Source organism: Vigna unguiculata, chromosome 1, assembly GCF_004118075.2.
Source record: "Vigna unguiculata cultivar IT97K-499-35 chromosome 1, ASM411807v1, whole genome shotgun sequence".
Classification (NCBI taxonomy): Eukaryota; Viridiplantae; Streptophyta; class Magnoliopsida; order Fabales; family Fabaceae; genus Vigna; species Vigna unguiculata.
The window spans coordinates 10,935,649-10,948,075 of record NC_040279.1 but is presented as its reverse complement, the minus strand read 5'-3'; the positions used below and the strand labels follow the sequence as shown (position 1 = coordinate 10,948,075).

Genomic DNA, 12,427 nt, shown 5'->3' with positions numbered 1-12,427 from the left:
AAACAAAATTGAGACTAAATTGAACAAAAATAACAAATATAAAGATCAAATTGAATATATAACTTTGACTTTGACACGTGACACATTATTGGGTTGACACGTGGACATTTAAAAAAAAAAAGAACCAATTAAACAAAATTGACGAAAATTGGGACCTATTTGAACACAACCAAAATTAGAACTTATTTAACAAAACTTGACAAAAATTGAGACCAAAAAATTATGTTAACCAAATTTTAAAAAAGTTAGTAGATTGTTGTAACCGCGGGTGTGTCTAGTTTATGAATTTAATAATAACGAGGTCATCCTTCATTGCATCATTCCATTTAGCATTGAAGCTTCTTCAAACTAATACGGGGATTCCTTAAATGACTACTTCTTACCCCGTACATAAATATATAAGTGCCATCAGGTAACATATGTTCCAACCTATATGTGTACCTAAGAAATTCACCATTGTTAAAGATTAGATTTACATACATTTTTTTTTACATCAGGTAACACTCGAGTTGGGAATCTGTATCACAAGACAACACATTTCATTTGGTATGATTCTTCTAGTAAACTAGATTCAAAATCCATATATGGGGGAACATGATGAATTATGAACTTTCCTGGAAGCTATGGAAATCAAAAGTTATACGAACTATCAAGCCTCTGAAGCTGAATTATTCAGCTGACATTTATTTTCTTCTTGATCGTCTACACCTTCACTAGCCGATTGATTGTTTTCGTTCTTTGAACTTAAGGTACCCGGGCTCATTTTCTGAATCTCCTCTTTGGGATAGATATAAACTTTTCGTACCATAGCAATAAAATCCCTGAATTAAATAGAATTATGCAGCATGACACGTCATTTTCAAGAAAATAAAAAATAAAAAGTATAGAATAAACCAAAGGAGTGCAATTAGAGATTCTTACTGTCAGGGATCATTACCAACAAGCATCATATCGCCCTCATTATCAGTGTAGACAATAAGCCAAACATCTTGAGGAAAGGTTAATTCACCTTCGAATTCAAATAGCTCATCCGATTTAGCAATTAATTCATCATATGCACTGAACTTTGTGAAGTCCACCGACCTACCAAGTGCAATCCCTTTCTTGTCAACCTAAAATAAAAAGTAAAATAAAATAAGCATTTGATTAAAGTTTTCCTGCAAAATTTATAGATGCTCACAAGATAAAATCAGAAATAAGAAAGGGGGACTTACTTTAGTGCAGCTTCTAGCAGAACCACTACTAGATTTGGGTTGAACATCTTTTAGATGTGGGTGAGAAGTTTGCGTAGGCTTTTCATGGTCGTCAATCAACACATCAACTGGTTTCAATCCTCTTGAATTCTCAGACTTTGGGTCATTTTCATATGTGCGTTGTTGATGTGTAGTATGAAGTGGATCCCAAATAGCTTACAGTCATTGTCCTTCGCTTTTGATACCTTAGAAGGTTTTCTTAATATTGGTTTTGGTAACAATTCTCTAGAACGGGGACTCTCATATTGAGTTGATAGTGGTGGTGGCATCAAAAAGTTTCCATGTGAATGATCAACTTTGTGTCCATGAAGCACAATATAGTCATCGAACTGGAGTGTTACCTGGTGTAAAAAATGTATGTAAATTCAACCTGTATGTTACCTGATGTAAAGAAATCTCACGGTATAAAAAAAAATGACATGAGAAACTCCCCATTGTTAAAGTGTTTGTAAATCTGCAAGTTAACCATGTAGGGTTGCATTTAACTACCTTTATTGGAGTAGTGCATATGTATGGTTACTGTACCCAGCCAATGCCACCGGTGTACGAACATGTTGACAATCTGTGATGTAAAATTGTTCCTGCAGAGAACAAACAAGATAAATTAGGCACAAGCGTCACCTTACCCATGTAGTCCGTTATCTCCTCAGTTGACATCTTTTCGGTTGGTACATGTCGGTTTGGACCCAAAAGGGATTACCGGCAAAAGGGAGTCTGAAGCTCAAGTGAGTCAAAACTCTCGAAAGGTCAAATCAGTGATTAATGAATGCTTATCTTTAATTACTGGGGTCCACGTGTATTTATAGAACATTAATTATGTCTGGTTATGTCATGGGCCGGGCCCTGGCTTGGGCTCTAGTTTGGGCTGTAAGTGGACCTGAGCCTTGGCTCAGGCCCTTATAACCTATTGAACACGTGGGGTTTCAATTTTACTAAGTAGATTGGAGTAGTTGGCCTAGGTCGACTACTTTCTTCGACGGTCTATGCTATCGGTTTAATCTGGTAAGGCTTAGACCAACTCGGCCTAGACTGATTACTTGAACGCCTTAACATATATGTATCGTTTACTTATTTGGTCGAGTTTGGTTAGGTGTGGTACAAAACCAAATCATTGGTCTTGAATGAAACAAAATAACACAAGCAAATCATTTAATGCATGTGCACGACTTATCTGAAGCGAAATAAAGTGTAGTTAGTTGCCTCATGATAAAGACCGAATCAGCAAAGGGTTAGGCTCTAGCCATGTTGCTCCTGACAGAACCACATTAAGCTTCACAGCCGCATAAGTAGGCCATTTCCTCCCTTGTAACAGTAAAAATGTATGTCAGTATAGACAGTAGTAATTAAATTCAAGAATTCATCAGGCATTTCAAGAGGCGGCAAGATTAATCAAAACTGACAAAGTATTATAAGTTATAATTGAAGAAAATGAGGATGCCCCAGTGACCAAAGATTTAATCAATTCATAATAGGTGGGCAATTGGAAAATATCAAACAAAAGAAGTAATTTACAGAGAGTCTTGGTTAACATCTGTCTGGTTCCACGTGTATTTAATTTCTCTAAGATTAATTACATATATTGCCATTCCTTCTGCTCCTTAGTTAACAAAAGTAATGTTAGCACTTCTTGAAACAAAATACACCAGGAGATGAAGTTAAAACTTGCAATATAATTTTATTTCTCCAAACACTATCATTAGCATCAGCAAGTTAAAGTTGATTGCTATTGCTATCATTAACTATAATTTGTACTCATAAAAGTTAAACTATAAGTTGATTCCATTTTTTCTTTGGATTAAAAAATGTCACTATCATTTACTTGGAAAGTTAATGAAAAAACAATGAACAACTACTCCAAATGTGTGTGAATTTTACATGTTAAAATATGTCTTATTTTTAAATGAGATGTGTAACATCCCCGTAGGATATTGATTAAAACAATAAATAAAATAACAATTGATATAAATAATACCTCATTTATTATCAATTTATTTTCCTAAAAATGCATGAAATTTAAAACCTTTAAAGTTAATATTCACTAAAATTCTCATAATTCACTTTTACAAATAAGAAAAAAACCAAAGTAATGAAAACCGTAATCAATACATAAAAATTAAATAAAAGTCTTCATACAAAATCCCCTGTATTCTGCTCTCACTCCCCGTAACTAAGCATCTCCTCGCTTCCCTGCAACATCATCTGCTCCCGGATAACAAGTTACCCGATCATTGCCACACACAAACAGATAGGGTGAACTATGTACAAGGACAAAAATAAATATGAAATAATCCCACCCGGCAAAATTATAAATATTTATCATTTCACAAAATTACCCATTTTCCCATACTCAACCATTATGAGTTCATGCATGTACTCTAAATCTTGGGACTTCCTGTGCTTCCACGACCCTCCTCGCTCGTGGTCCAACCTACAAGCTTGTCCCGCTTGTAGTCCTGCTTCACGGACTCCCTCGCCCGTCATCCGAACTCCTCGCTTGGACCCGGACACGCATACCCGCCTTTCCTACTATGAACTCCCTCACTCATAGCATTCTCAAGTTGAGCATGAGATGAACTCCCTCGCTCACTCATCCCAACGAGAGTACCTCCGGTGAACTAAATTGTTCACGTTCCGCATGCGGTCCACACATCACGAACTACTTGCTCGCGACTCAAGTCAAGCACATCCCAGATCCTAAGGACTTAGTCCTTCAAGTCCATACACCACAAACACATGCATATAATTCCCTTAGCTTAGGAAACACCAAGCAACCATCTGTAAAATAAGCTTTTTATACCGGTTAAAAAAGGCTTTTTATACCGGTTCTATTATCGGCATAGATGTAGGCGGTATAGAAGATTTGATCTTTCTACATGGGTTCCATGACAGGTATAAAAAGGTATTTTTTATACCATTTTCTAAAACCAGTATAGAAAGCCCTCTTGGAAATGGAAAGTTATGTAAAGAAAAAATGACTTACTATACCGATTTTAGTTCCAACCGGTATAAAAAATTACACATTTTACACCAAGTATGACCTCAACCGGTATAAAAAGTGATTATTATTTTTTTATGAAAAATTCGTTTATGCTTCCTACCACATACCAAACCTGTATATAATTACCCAAAACATCTAGAAAACAAATCTCATTCAATCAAATATTTACATGAAATAGAATATAATGTTTATATGAAATATAATACTACTCCAAAATGAATTACTATATAAGTCATAAAACACCTAACATCATTTGACTACATCACTACATCATTATACAAAATAGGGCAGAAAATCATGTAGTAACCATATGATAAGATATAATTTTTGTACCTATTTATATCTTATAATTTAATCATATTCATAATCCAAAACCACCAATGAAGTGTGGAAGATCCAAATGTAAATGAAAACATTGAACAATACTTAATCAACAACGTACACTCTTGCTGCTCAACCCTTGTTTTTTCGGCTTCATTTGTATCATCATTGCCATTTTCATCTCGATCATTTTCATCATTATTAACATTCTCAAATTTTTGGATATTGGCTGAAAGTGGCCAATTCAATGGAAATTCTATGTTCCTGTTCACAATGGGAAAAGACCAAATTCCTTATCAGTTAATAAAATAAGAACTTAAACGTTTTTAAATAAATGTAAATGAAAGAACTCACACAAGATTATTTGTTCCTTTCTTTTTGCACATCCTAATATATTCATCAGTGTATCTTCTGAACACTTTGTCCAAGTGTTGGGCCCACTGTTGGATATCTTCTAAACGTAGTATGTCCCATATCTTGAATATATCTTGAACCTTTGACTATTTCTCTTGAACAAATAACATAGTTATTTTCAACCTTAAACTTCTTCAAAATCTGAGTTGATGTTTCACAACACAAATCCACATTAATCCATTTAGGCCTCCATCCACTGGAAAGCCTTTCAAGAAGGTTGATAACCCTATTCTTGGTCACTTCAGATTTTAGCCATTTGAATGACCTCAGGAATCACTAAAATAAACCTGCACATACGTACATTGGCATCAATGTAAACTTGGACCAAATAACAGGGATTTATTTCAATAATCTTTTAATGAGTTATCAAATATCAAACATCGATTACTTCAGGAAATGCTTTTGTGCAATAAGATATAATTATGAAAATAAACATTGGATAAGTTGCTAACAACTCATTACCAGTGCAATCCAAGAAGAAAAATGTGAGAACTGTAGAAGTATCAGTGAACAATCAGAAGTTAATAAAAGAACGAGTATAATATACCTTCCATAATTTGCTCCTGAACAGGACACTATTTGTATCAAGCAAATCATCAAACTGATATGCCTTTTTCTTGGAATCTAATATAGCTTTCGCCATTTCCTCGTCTTGGTCGACGTTAAAGAAGCACTTACGGTTCTTGGCATCAAGCACTATAGCCTTTCAAACATTTTCATTGTTTATAATCGCCCATTCATTCCCCCAAAATCCACAAGCAGTGCCTGCAAGATATCAAACCAAATGCAGTTTTTCAGTTAATAAGATACCCTATAAGAAACAAGTAATTTAGACCGCAATAAATAGAAAAGTCAATAGCAGAAGATGTACCTAGCCCTTGTAAGAGCAACATTAGTCCTCTGCGGAGAGGAAATGAACTCAAGAGATGATCTACTGCTTGTTCTTACAGTTGATAACATGATAATATCCTTCTCCCCTCCTTGAAAACCATCAACAGAACTCACAACGACATTAAATCTATCATCACTTTCATAAATCTTTCCAAGTTTCTCTTGAATTGCAGCAACTTGGCCAGCATAGGGAGTCACAATACCGATGTTGAATTCATGTTTTGATGTCAGCCATGCTGCTTCAAAGAAAAGGTAGCCCTTTATTCAAATTCAGACAGCATGGATTGTAAAAGCACTGTCTTTCTATTTTCTTTTTCTGTTTCTGTCTACTTGAATCAGTGAATATACAAGTGAAAATAATAAAGTTAATCTTTTCACACTAAAGTGAATCAAATTATTAATTTTAGTTAATACTACCAGGACAAGTAGAATTTCGTAGTTAAAAACCGGTAATCAAATATAACGATGGAATAAACGATCTAAATCCTTTATTCAGAACTTCTGTCAAATAAAGAAATGCAGACTAAAATATAGCAGATGTTTTTTCTAAAAGGACGTGTTATTGCATTGCCATCTAAGGTCTAGCACCAAAGACAGAAAGAATAATAAAAAGGCAATAAAAAGATCTTAGAAATTACTGTCGAAGATATTAATAGAAGACAAACCCTTGTGCATATTTTTTAGTATTGTCATGACAACTGCGACCTCTGCTAAATTTTTGTAGCTCCTTCCTTCATCATCAAATTGTTCTTTACCTCCAACTACATTTATAAAGGAATAAGGACCAAACATTGGTCCTGGAGGTATGTCTTCCCATAATCATGTCTTTCCACATTTGGTGCATCCTGAATTTTGTTGCAATAGAAATGCGAAATTGGGAAAGAACTTATTTCTGGGTGCATCCTGTGCTGCACGTTTAGGAGAGACTTTTGGTAACCTAACGAACTCAATCTTTCAAATAAGCTCCTCCCAAAACCAGCTTCCTTAGAAACCTTGTACACAAAAATTAAGTACAAATGAAATTAGAAATAAATGATAGAAAAAAGTAATTCTCTGATAGAAACAAATAATATATGAACTGTCATCACTTAAAGCGTTGGCCAGAGAGCTACAATTGCTACATTCCTCATCCTTCCTCATCCTGTTTTCCAACATACATTCATCAGTTGTAGTACTAATTTCAAAATCAACAATCTTCAAGTAACACATAAGATAATTTCTTTAATTACATTATTAGAATTGGAGAATAAATTAATCTGGTTGTTGTGGTTAGTCTAGTCTAAAAAGCATTAAAAGATAATAGCAAAAAATAATAGTTTGTTCTGTTCTGTAACAACAAAATAGCAAACAATATGCATTTACCAAATCATGGATGAATATATGTTAGCACCAGCCTACCATTTAACACTGAATAATATTTTAAGATGTTTAATTAAGAAAATAATACCATTACATAAAATTCAGATCTAAACATTTTTCAACGATTAAGATTATACTTCCTTTCATGATGAATTAAAATGCTATTCTTAATAAATGAATTCTAACATAAACATATTTTTAAGAATAAAAACATATTCAAACCAAAAAATTAAAATTCTTGCCTCCTTGGTACATAAGATCTGCTTGAGTATCTTTAAATTAAGAATAATCTTTATGCTTAGATTAGATTCCAGACCCTGAATTATCCTACTTCTGTAATCATTGTCAGGCACATGATAGTGGTAGAGACAAGAGGATAACATGCATGACTACCCCTCAAATAGAATCAGACATGCTAGAACTTGTGCAATTGGTGCTCCAAAATTCTTCAGATTCATTCCTCACAATGGCCAGGGGCTTCTACTACAGAGCATATTGTGATCCAGAGACCATACACTCTCACATTCAGAAAGTGCTCTTTGAAAAAGTTATGTAAATCAGTAAAACAGAGAAAAATCCACTATTACACATTAGATTGAGGAGAATTTTAAGAAAAATACAACTATGAATTCACTTTTCTCTTCCTGCAATATTCTTGTATTTCCCTCTCTTAGCAATGTAGCAATGCGGTCATAAGTTATGATTAACTTCTTTCCTAACGTCTAAAAGAATTTTAGCTTCCATAAGTGCGCTGTCAAAAATTGGAACTCCATGATGTATCAGAGTTAACAAAAGGAAATAAAAAGCAAAGTAGATAGAAATTGTCGCGCACCTACGTCATCAACTGCGTCTTCACCTCCATGCGTCATAAGCAACGCCGAAATCGCTCCTGCGAGGAAACGAAAGCACCTTGAAGACGCATAAACAATGCATACGATTCCGAAAAGAAATTAGTGTGTAGGTGGAAGAGTCTTGTAGAATAGAAGAATGAGTGAATGAATAATTACCAGTAAAAGTTATAACCACTATACCGTACTCTTAACCAACTTTAACCTAAGAAAGAGGGATTGACTCGTCTGCTGTTCTCTGTTGGAGCATTTCTTAATTCTCTTTAACTAGACTTGAAAATGTAGTTATGTCATTGGTCCTAATTGCAAGATAGAACTTTGAAAACAATTAGTAAGTCAATACATTGTCATTTGTTCTAAACCAGAAAAATACACATAATGAAAACCACTATGTCACGTTATGTCAGTGAGAGACTGTGTATGTTGTGCATTCAATTATGCCTAGCGTGCCAACTCCAGTTGGTCTAACCTTGACTGAAGCACAACCATGGATGAAGCCTTATTCTAATGGTGTAAGAGATTTTAATATGTTGATTTAGAGCAAAGTTTAATCCTTTCAATTTTTCATTTGAGTTTTGACCCCAACGATAAATTTTGGGGGTTTTGTCCCTATAGTTTTATCTATTTAGCTACGATCCCTCTATCAGTAAGTATTAATTTGTAGATTTTCATAATGTGACTTTTAATCCTATAATTTTCTTTCTGTATTATTAAAAATCGGTTCAAGTATTTTAACTTAGTAAGATATTTGTTACTAATATAAAAGTACAAGGATTTGACCCGTGAAGAAAATAAATATATAACTAATAAAATCATAATTAGAAAGTAAAATTTATAACACGATAATCAACCCTAAGATCGAAACAAGTCTTAGACCACCTGTTTCAAAAGGGAAAAGCCTCTTGTGCAACATTAGTTACTTTAATAACTTGGCACTTTTCTGTTTAAAATATATACAGTAACGAATAATCAATTTCAAAGGAAATGCTTACTTGTTTTATCTCATTAGTTTTCAACCAATCAATGAAAACATCAGAACCATCTTTCTCAATTGACCTAAGGAATCCATCAATGCAGTCTTTTTACCTGAATATTGCATTGGGGTCATTTTCCAACCATAAGAGATCTATAAATTCAGAGGAAACCAAACCAAAAAAACTAATAAGCACATATCTCCTAAACAAGCCGATATTTATAATGAACTCAAGGCACATTATAGGGAAAAGTGAATAAGGTAGCGTCTAGCACATTGACCAGACAAGTTCTCCTTGTTCTTTTGTTTCAACCGATAAACTATGTCAGCTTTTAAACATACCATTCCAACACATATGTACCAAAAACTAGGTACAGCTACAACAACAATCTAATATAAAGAGTCATACATGATTTTTAAACCAATTACTATACAATTAAACTTTACCATTACAATTGGACGATAGTACAAAAGAAGTACTCGAAGTACATTTTAAATAATATCTAAAACAAATTACCAGGAATGAGTTTTTTTTCGTTTGATCATATAATAAATTGTGGTGGAAAGCTTCGTAGAGAACACCTTACCGAATCTGAATAACAGTATAATTGCAATTAAGTGCAGATTCTGCTTTGAATAGTTTTTAGATTTTGACCAAGACACTATCAACAAAATTGATTAGCTTCACTTGCAATATTTCAGTGACGAAGACAACATAAATAACTCATTCCTAAGTCATATTCGAAAATTCTCATTTTACTACTATACTAAAACAAAACACTTACAATTACATTAGAGAGAAAAAAAATAGATACGTACCATGATTCTGAAAGGGAAAGGCACAATCGCGAAATTGAAGCAATCATGAACCTTCGAAGCAGTTGCTAACGTGAAGGAAGCTCTAACCATCGAAGCAGTCGTCGTGAATTCGCAACACATACACCATGCATACTAAATCCTCTAAGAAACTACTGTCAAACGCACCACAAATATGGAAAACGCACCTGAAAATAAACATAACCATGTGAGTCAAACGAATGCAAGATTCAGGCCATTTAAATATAAAACATAATGTTCTCTTTGAAAAATGATAGTTTAACTCAAAAACATATAATGTATAATACAAGTGTTTCATTTGATATACATGATGAGTAAGAGTGATTGAAAGTTTTGACCGGGACAATTTAATACATGCTTATATTCAATTATTGTTATTTCTATTGTTATTTCAATCAATCCACTTCACATGATGTACTTTGAATTAATTTACTTTCTATTCTATCAAGGTACTTTAAACTAATGTTATTTAAATTATTTTTTAATATCATGTGTACTTATACCAAAATGTATTTAATTATAAAAGTATTGTTATTTAAATATCACATGTTGTTCAATCATAATAAGAACCAATATTAATAACTAATAATAATAATAATAATTAATAATGATGATGATAGTAATCCTAATAATAAAAATTATTATATAAATAATAATAATAACATCATCAATGACATTAATAATGCTAATTATGAAATTAAAACTATTGAAAAGAATGTATAGTAATAATTATTAGATCTAATTATGTTTTAAGTTTCTAATAAATTTGAAAACTTTCAATCGAGTTCCTGACCGTGAATAAATTTAATTTTTTCTGTTAATAATTGGGTGATGTGCAGGTTAAGAGAGTGACGTAGTTAGTATTTTGTTAAGCCACCTTCTTAATGGTCACCATATGTTTTATAATTTTATAATTTTTGAATTTATAATTTATAATTTTATAGATTTTTAATTTTATAATTACATAATTTTATTATTTTAATTTAAAATTATAAATTAATATTTCATGATTTGAATAAAAATTGACAATATATCATAATTTTATATTTCATAAAATCATAATTTTATAATTATACAATTTTAAATTAAAATATTAAAATATTAAAATTATAAAATATAAAAGTATGCAAATAAAAAATTTATAAAATAACAAAATGACATGTAGCATTAACTAAATAAGGTGACATCACAAAATAATAATCATATGTCAGCTACTTAACACATTTGCTACTTAGCTACCACAACACATGTACTTAATTTGAAAAAATTAATTTATTGAGTACTCAATACATAAAAAAAATTGCACTCAATTGGAAGTTTCCACATTTATCACACACTTCAAACATAATAATGACTAATTATTAATTATTACTAAACATTGGGAATAATTAATAATAACTTGTGAACAATTAATAATAATAATAATAATAATTATATAAATAACATTAATAATAATAATAGTTATTATTATTATTATAACAATATTAATAATAATGATAATAGTTATAATAATAATATTACTAATAATAATAATTATAATGATAAAAACAATTATATCTTTTATCAAAGTATAATATAACAATTTTATCTATTAAAATATTTTTTTTATTCATAGTTAAATTGTTCAGAAACTTTACTTTTAAATATTTTCATTTTCATCTCTTCCATCTTTCAAACAAACATCACTTTTTCTTTCCTTTTATACCCCTTTTGATCCATGCATCAAGTGACGCATCCTTAAATCCTTCCTTAAAAGCAAAATACTGTATCTAAAACACCGTTCTCCATAATTAATCACGTAGTTAATTATATCACAAAAAACAACACAACCCATGCACTTCACTTTGTTCTTGAGTTATATATATGCCCCCACTTTGGTGTTTGCAACAGCTACACCATTCCTTTCGATCACTATATGCCATGTCTCTCTCATGCCTCATCAATCCTCTCTGCTGCAGTTCTTCAACTTCAGGTTCCTCTCTCTTTTCTTCAAATAGAGCCATGCAAACTTTCTCTGTTTTCATGGTTTAATTTAATTTCAAGTATTCGGTGAATTGAAGCTGCTGCATTGAACAAGTATTTCTCAAGTTTTGGAATTGTAGTGGCAAACTTTCTCAAATGTGATTTTGGGTGGGTGAATTGCTGGCTGGAATTGCGATGTTTATTAGTTGCTTGGTTGATTCTTTGTTTGTTTTCATCAGCAAGAAGAGGAAAATGGTTACATGACGTTGTTGAATTATACAAAAGGGATAAATAGAAAAATGATTTTCTTTGTTTTCTATATACATACTCAAATGAAAATTGGGAAATGATATGACAAATCCCAAAGTTGTGTCTTGGTGAGGTAAGTTAGAAAGTAATATATTTATTTGAAGAATTTAAAATTGTTTATACTAACATACTTGTTATGGATAAAGTGAATTGAACGAAATTTAAATTTAAAGAATTTTAAAAGGTATTTTAAATGAATAATATAGAAAATTTGCAAATATTCTCAAAAAGCATAAGAAATTTAAAATTTCACTCATTTTTA

At 31.9% G+C, this 12,427-nt stretch overlaps 1 long non-coding RNA gene across 21 annotated transcripts; it reads right to left on the bottom strand.

Moving 5' to 3' along the window:
• Positions 1–286: 286 nt before the first annotated feature.
• On the bottom strand, positions 287–10,166 carry LOC114185903. Of its 21 annotated transcripts, none has more exons than XR_003604942.1 (16): positions 9,877–10,166; positions 9,077–9,170; positions 8,244–8,400; positions 8,069–8,125; positions 6,966–7,018; positions 6,543–6,869; positions 5,858–6,113; positions 5,534–5,751; positions 4,927–5,273; positions 4,694–4,836; positions 3,587–4,028; positions 3,387–3,452; positions 1,743–2,555; positions 1,215–1,594; positions 938–1,112; positions 287–821 (listed from the first exon to the last, which is right to left on the bottom strand). It is a non-coding gene; the product is annotated as an uncharacterized LOC114185903 (long non-coding RNA). The 21 variants fall into 21 exon arrangements; XR_003604919.1 differs by having other exon boundaries at positions 303–821; positions 922–1,112; positions 3,587–3,961; positions 4,678–4,836; positions 9,877–10,165; XR_003604915.1 differs by having other exon boundaries at positions 303–821; positions 922–1,112; positions 9,877–10,165.
• Positions 10,167–12,427: the final 2,261 nt, after the last annotated feature.